This window comes from Pteropus vampyrus, unplaced genomic scaffold, assembly GCF_000151845.1.
Source record: "Pteropus vampyrus isolate Shadow unplaced genomic scaffold, Pvam_2.0 Scaffold6, whole genome shotgun sequence".
In the NCBI taxonomy this organism is placed as follows: Eukaryota; Metazoa; Chordata; class Mammalia; order Chiroptera; family Pteropodidae; genus Pteropus; species Pteropus vampyrus.
The window spans coordinates 6,126,649-6,134,898 of NW_011888787.1; the positions used below are offsets into that span (position 1 = coordinate 6,126,649).

Here is an 8,250-nt window from a genome sequence, read left to right on the forward strand (position 1 = left end):
CTGAGTCCGCAGAGTATTAATTTAGGACAGCGTGTGTGGGGTGTATGTGTAAGGCCCGCCGAGTATCTATTCTCCCTTCCTGCTCACCCTCCTCTTTCATTCATTTGTCAAATATTCGATGAGTAACTACCAAAGGGCTAGGGCTATATCATTGTAAAAAGTCCCCATTTTTATGCAACTTATTTTTTGATGTGAGGAGACCGACAGTAAGACATCACATAGTCTAGCAGTGAAGAGCACACATTTGGGAGCCATCTGATTAGGTTTGAATCCGAGCTATGCCATGTCCTGAGCAAATTACTTCACCAGTTTGCCCAACACTAAACTGGGAATAGTAATATTTCATAGGATCGTTGAGAGCCTTAAAGTAGTTAATCAAGTAAAGTGCTTAACCTAATGCCTGCTGCAGAGAAAGCACTATATGAATGTTTGCTGTTCTTTAGCTATTCTTTTAGAGAAGAGCTAAAATGAGAAATAAAGCAAAGGAAGGAGTAAGAAGTGGGTTGATCTGGGATACTCCAGAAGAGCCTCCCTGATAGGGGAATATCTGAACAAAAACTTGAAGTGACATCTGGGTTAGTAAAATGGCAGGCGGAGATAACAATACATTCAGAAACCCTAGGGGCAAGTGTGTTTGATATCCTTAGAGATAGTAAGAAGCCAGAGTAGCTGGAGTGGTATGAGCCAGGAGGGACAAAGGTAGGAAATGAAATTAGGATAAATTACGTAGGGCCTTTGTGGCATTTAAAAACTTTGGCTTTTCATTCTGTCCATTCTGTGACTCGACCCTAGGCTTCAGAAGTAGATGTGTGACTTAGATCCAGCCAATCAGGGCTCACACAGTGAGTACCCTTGACTGACCAAGTACTTAGTTATGTTGCCAGAGTGAACATTCTGGGAATTCCATTGCCTGGAAAGAAGCTGGGAATCTTGTGGAGAGTGTGCAGGCTTGGAGTTACGGCAGTCTTTTTGCCTTAATGAGTCGAGGGACCTCGCCTGTAAGTGAAACCAACACAGAAGAAAAGTAGAACTACAAATAGGGAAATATTTATCCCAGACCACATCATTCGGTCTTTGCATCAGACTCTGTCTAAATCAGAACCCCCCGACTCCCACCTTAGATTTCTCAGTTACAGGAACCAAAAGCATTTTCTTTTTCTTTAAGTCTCTTGCCAACTTGTCACTCAAATGTTTGAATTGCATTTACTCTGTGCTGTGCCTTGCATAACTGAGCTGGTAATTGGGAGATAAGTCTGGGACAAATAGCAAAGGAAAGCTAACTTTAGTCCCCACATTCAGCCGGGGATTTGAAGAAACAATACCGCGTTTATTGAAAAGGATTTCGATGCACAGTTTAAGTAGTGGTGAGTTTTTAACTTTAAGCCTGTAAAAATTGGGGGTTATTCTATGCCTCAAACTTTTTCTACTCTGTTCAGAGAACAAATAACACTGAAAAACATCTCAGTTATTTATAATATCATTGTAAAGGATTTTATGGGGGTGCTTTGTTGTTGACCTGCTCATTATGTACTATTTTAATTTCATATCCTTTAGATATTTGAACTGCATTTTTGGAATTCCTCGTTACTTACAATGGCATCGTCAAAGGAAGGTCCAGTTGAATTTACACCACTTCCCCGCTCCCTGCCGAATGGAGGCTGGGGGTGGGCAGTGGTTGTTGGAGCATTCATTTCCATTGGCTTCTCTTGCGCATTTGGCAAATCTACTTCTGTATTTAACAAAGAAATTGAAGTAGTATTTAATGCCAGCACCAGTGAAGTGTCATGAGTATCTTCCATCATATTTGCTGTCGTGTATGGTGCAGACGAGTACCCCTGACATCCCACTCTATTAAATTTTAATAGGCAGACAAAAGCTCTGGATTAAGTACTTTTTGTTCTTGGTGACTTTTATCAGTGAGATATTTAAAATGTTAGATCCTGAAGCTATGTGATTAGAGTCATATTTTTCATTCCCTTTCACAATAAAGGCTTTATAGCAACTGCGCTCTCTAAGGTTAGTTATAATATAAAACAGGTGTCGTCACAAAGGATAACTTTCTTTAAAAATGTGTTTGGCGTTGGCTGCTGGTGTACGGAAAGAAAGTTGATGTTTGTATTCTAATCCTATATCCTGTAAGGTCGTGTGCCAAATTGCTAAACTCTTGCTATTTCCAACAGGCGATTGGTAGATTTTTTTCAAAATATTTAGATAGACAAACGAATCTTCTGCAAACACTGATCTTTGGTTCCTTCCTTTCCGTACACCTTTTCCCCCCATCTTACTGCACCGGCTCGGACCTCCAGTATAATGCTGAAGAAAAGTGGTGATGGTAAGCGTTCTTGTTTTGTAGTTCTGTTTTGTTTTTTTTTTTGCGTTTTTAAATGAGAAACAAAATACATTTTAGCTAGTTTGTAAATATGCTCTCAAGTCAGAAGTTTGATCATATTTGTGCATACATCTCACTATACTCATTTCTGTTCACTCCAGATGACCATCTAAAAAAATTAGAAACTACAAACTTGCTACATATATGTTGATAATATTCTATATACATGAAGAATCCTGTAAACACTTATAATCGGGGTATTTGCAGTCTATTCTCCCTTAAAAGAAATAAAGGTCTTTCATACATTAGTTAAATCCATCCGATGTGTTGTAGGTATATAGAAGATACACAATCAATGCAAAATTTTTTTCCATGACACAAACCTGTGACTCAGAAAAACAGAGAGAAAGCAATATTCCCTACCATTGCCTTCTGTTTGTGGAGTCAAAGATTTATGCCATGGCATCCTTTCATGTCAGTAATGTCTCCTGTGGGTGTGGGTGTGGCTGTGGGGGGGGTGGGCTTCTCCTCATCTATATTATTAAGCTGTTTATTCTCCTTTAGGTCCTATCAGCAGTGTCCTGGTGAATAAATATGGCAGCCGTCCCGTCACGATTGTTGGTGGCTGCTTATCAACGGTGGCTTGATTGCAGCTTCTTTCTGTAACAGTGTACAGGAACTTTACTTGTGTATTGGAGTCATTGCAGGTGAGTTGCTATTTTGAGTCATTTAATCTCATTTTCAAATAACTAATTTTTTGTGGACTATTTGTAGCATTCGTCTGCCAGTTCTTTTGAGAAATGAAAGTTCTTCATTAGAAAAATTACAGGGTTGCTATTTTTAAGAGCTTATAGATATGTTAGTTTAATAGTACCAGAAAAACAAGTCTTTAAAGAAAGTTCTGGGACTTAATGGGTGATTATTTTTTATTCAATGAAATGAACCAAGTGTTTTGTTTTCTTTTTCTTTTTTTTTTTTTTATCTTAAGAAAGATAATGGTGATAAGTAAATGTTGTGTGGCAAGTTGTTGAAAGAGTGGTCATCAGCTCTTCTCCACTCATTACCCCTTCCTCCCAAGAAGAAATTGGCTGAAATTAGAGTAACAGAGAACATCAGATACAAAGCAGGAATTTTCTGGTAGAGAAACCAGATACATTTTCAGGGGATAAAGGGCACACCAAGAAAACCCCACTTTCTAATAGCTAAATTAAGAAAATGAAACTAAGTATAGAGAATATAGGCCATTCATAGCTCTTCAGAGAAAACCACCATTAATATTTGGATGCTTTATCCACCAATTTTTCTCTATACACACATATAATTTTTTAAAGCAAAACAGGAATAAGATTAAGTATAATTCTTATAACCAGTTGTTTTTTCACGTAACAATACATCATGTGCATAGTTTCCAATATTAGTAGCTGTACTTTAGCAGATGTTATTTTTCTGTTAGATGGATATACCTTAGTTTATTTCACCATTCTCTAGTTGAAGGACATTTAGGTTTATATTTTTCACTATTAATTAACAGTATTTGTGTGATAATGTTTCTGTATACAACTTTGTGAAAATGATAATTTCCTTAGGATAAATTTGTAGACGTAGAATTACTGGGAGAAAAAGGTTTTTAATACGATAGGCCAAATACTCTTTTAGAAAAGTGATAATCATTTACAGCCCCACCTGCAGGATCTGAGGATCGGAGATGATTCTAGTAACAGGGATTATGTTTTTGGATCTGTACTTTGACTACATTAATTAAATTTTTAAACATTTCAATATTTTAATCCATCTAGAATATCTGAATAAAGAATAGAGCTTTTATTTGTCCTCAAATGGTTATTCAGCCTGTTCATTATTTCATTTATTAATTCATTCGGCAAATATTTATTGGGCCCCGACAATATGCCAGGCACTGTTCCAAGCTCTGTGGGGGTAGGGTTCACAGATAGGCAAGATTCCTGCTCTTTCGTGGAGGGAAGCAGACAACAAACAGACGGACAAACAAATGAATAAATCAGAAAAATATCAGGTAGTAATGAGTGCTTTGCAAAGACTTAAAACAGAGAATTTTGACAGAGAAGGACTGATGGTCTCCGGAGAGAAGGCCTCTCCGAGTCATGATTTTGAGTTGGGATCTGAATGAGAACGAGAAGCCAGTTTCATGAAAATCTAGAACAGTGACATAGCACATGTGAGAACAGACCGCGGTGACAGCAGGGCCAAACCAGGGGCCTTCCTTACCCAGAGTGAGATGCTATGGATGGGCGGTCACTAGAGAGACTGAGCTGGGGAAGTGTCTTAATCTGGTTTACCTAATAGGGGAGCGAGAACGGCAGACCACTTGGGAGGTTATTGGGACGATTACTTGTCCAGCCCCATTGATTGAAAAATCCATTCCTTCTGTATTAATTTAAATGTATCTTTTGGTTCTGTTTCTGGACTTTCTGCCCACTTTCGTAGATCGGGTTTTCTATTGTTGAATAAGTGCCAGTGTGTTCTAATTACTGTAGTCGTACAATATATTTGTATATCTATTAGGGTTGGTTCCCCCAATTGTTTATCCTTTTCAAATATTTCTCATATGTTTATTTGTTCTCCAGGTATATTTTAGAGTCATTTTATCTCATTTGAAAGATAAAATATTGATATTTTCATAAAAATTGCATTAAATTAATGGATTTTCTGAGGTAGTGTTGGCACCTTGACAGTGTTGTGTTTTACTGTCCAAAAATATTTTTCCTCTCTCCTTTTCCCTCCCTCTACCCCTCTACCCCATCTTGCTTTCTGAATTTATAATAATTTTCCTCTTAACTTTTTTGTTTTCAATTCCCCATTCCTTGGGAAAGCTAAAATTATGAAATTAAACAAAGGGCCATATATTTATTATTCTTTTGGTTGCTTAAGAGAATTATTTTGTTACATTATAAATCTAGTATTTGTTGCATGAAGAGACTTTGTCTATAATTATTTGATAACAGTCCACTTAATGATCTACTAGTTATAATAGTCTCTCTCATGATAATGATTTTGACCTCTTTCTGTTCAGTTTCTTGGTCTAGTTAATTAATAACAAATATCTTTCTGACATTTATTACAGTATGTGATTCTTTTTTCTCCTCCTCCTTAGGTCTTGGGCTTGCCTTCAACTTGAATCCAACTCTGACCATGATTGGCAAGTATTTCCATAAGAGGTGGCCATTGGCCAATGGACTGGCCATGGCAGGCAGCCCTGTGTTCCTCTCTACCCTGGCCCCCCTCAATCAGGCTCTCTTTGATACTTTTGGCTGGAGAGGAAGCTTCCTAATTCTTGGAGGGATCCCACTAAACTGCTGTGTGGCTGGAGCCCTGTTGTGACCGACAGAGCCCACGCCATCCAATGCAGAGAAAGACAGGTCTAAGGAAACCCTTCAAGAAGCTGGAAAAGCTGATGCAAAAAAAAGATGCAGGTGATGCGGATACAGAATTTAATGGCAGAAACGCCAAAGAGGAGAAACAGTCAGTTTTGCAAAGAGTTGACAAACTACTGGACTTTTTCCTGTTCACCCACAGAGGCTTTTTGCTGTACCTCTCTGGGAATGTGGTAATGTCATTTGAGCTGGCTACACCATTGGTCTTTCTTAGTAGTCACGCCAAGAGTCAGCATTACTCTAGTGAGAGGGCTGCCTTCCTTCTTTCCATTCTGGCTTTTGTTGACATGGTCGCCAGACCCTCTGTGGGCCTCGTAGCCAACACAAAGTGGATAAGACCTCAAATTCAGTATTTCTCTCCTGCTTCTGTTATTGCAAATGGAGTGCGTCATCTGCTAGTACCTTTGTCCTCCAGCTATGTTCTGTTTCTGTATTTATGTGGGATTCCTTGGATTTGCATTTGGTTGGCTCGGCTCGGTATTATTTAAAACACTGATGGACCTCATTGGACCCCAGAAATTCTCTAGCGCTGCGGGATTAGTGATCATCATGGCATGCTGTCCTGTCCTTCTGGGGCCACCAGTTTTAGGTATAGTATGTCTCCCTGTCCATGGTTCTATTAACAGAAAACAGGCACAGAAGATTGGGAAGGTGACAGGAAGCAGAGGTCAGTGAGCCTCCTGATGGCGAGAGCAAGCCTCTCATTTCTGTACCGTCGGCGCTGGCACAGTGCGGCACAGCACGATTGCGCAGGTACACAGCTGAATGGAACCAAACCACACCATCATGCTGAAAGGGGGATCAAAACAATTACCTTATTAAAATAATTATTTTTCTGATCATAAAACTAACACGTTTATTGTAAAAAAATATTTTATACTCCACCTTTAAAATACTGTGATTTCATTTTAATCGTGCAATTTTTCTCAGTAGTAATATTTAAAATAACAACAATAGCTACCAGGTGAGGACTCACAGTGTGCCCGGGACTGTCCTGAGGATTTTACATGTCCTGCCATGTCTTATCAAGTCTGTGAGGTAGGACCGTTATTGTCCCCACTTTATAAATAAACAGAGCCATGTCAAAGTGAAATAACTTGTCCAAGGTCACACAGCTAGTAAATGACCATAAAAATCAATGGATTATCCTCTTAAGAATACAAAATTGTTTATGTTTTAAAAGTATTAATACACAATACAATAATAATTTGGACTTCCTCTGGCTGTGACTCATGCTTCTGATATTATGCACTATAAAGGAAGGAATGATACATAAAAGGAGAAACACTACTGACTTCTGAAAACTATTTCACCCTCTCTGCCCCCATATCCAAGAAATTCCAAGTCCTGTCAGTTTTCACCTCCTAAATCTCTTTCCAATCTGTCCATATTTCTCCATCACAACTACCAACCTTCTCCAAATCACTGTCTTCTATCTGGGCTGTTCCTAACAGGAGACTTCTAGCTTTTCCCACATTCCCTCTAGCTGTTGTTTAAGCTTCTTAGAACTCTCTAGTTCAGAACTCTTAGAATGTTCTTAAAACACGCCAGTTGCTTCCCCTTATTCTTAGGGTGAAGATAAAATTCCCTAACATGACCTACAGAGCCCCTCATTGCCCGGCCCACCTTTCTCTCCAGCCTCATTTCCTACCGCTCACCTGGTGCTCGCTGTTCCAGCAACCGGACTCTCCTCCCTTCCCCTTTCTCACCCTGCGCTTCCTCCCTCCACTGGCCTTGGCACTGGCTGTTCTCTGCCCGGATCCTTTTCCCCCCAGAAAACTCCTATCCTCTTGTAAGTCTTGGCTTACTTACTCTTTAAGAGACGTCTTCCTGAACCTACTTACTGGTCCCAATCCCCTATTTTCTGCTTTCGAATCTTCCTTGTGGCACTTGTCACAGTTTGTGTAATTATTTGATGAACATCTCTTTTCTCCACGAAACTGTAGGTATTGTCTCCTTTGTTCACCCTTCTCCTCAGGGTGTCTGCTGTTCGTAGAGGCCCAATAAACACTGCTGAGTGAATGATGCCCCAAATTAGAAAACCACATGGAGTCATATTTGAATTGGTTACATTAAGTCCTTCATAGGTGTAGAGTAGGGTTTTCCAGTTTATTCCTTAAGAAACCGATTTGATGAGATGCTAATAAATTTTACTATAACAAGGATTTCATGGCCAAAGAAAAGTTTAGAAACACCAAGATGTGTTTCTTTCTTACTAGATTTCATAAAGTCTTTAATAGGAAAGAGCAGGATCTGCCATGTCCCAAATTTAATTGACTTCGGAAACATTAGGGAGGTCCCCCGTGTAGCACAGTGGTTAAGGGAGCAGGCTTCAGAGTCAAGCTTTCACATTCAACCTATTTCACTTATTATTATATATTATATTTTAACTATTTCACTTACTGGCTTCTTGACCTTGGACGAGTTACTTAAGGTCTGCGTACTTGAGCTTTCACATTACATGATGGGGGTGATGATGGAATCTGCCTGTTGTGGGGATTAAGCGCTCAG

At 39.2% G+C, this 8,250-nt stretch overlaps 1 pseudogene; it reads left to right on the forward strand.

Moving 5' to 3' along the window:
• Nucleotides 1-1,593: 1,593 nt before the first annotated feature.
• Nucleotides 1,594-6,414, forward strand: LOC105298019 (annotated as a pseudogene).
• The last annotated feature ends 1,836 nt before the right edge of the window (nt 6,415-8,250 follow it).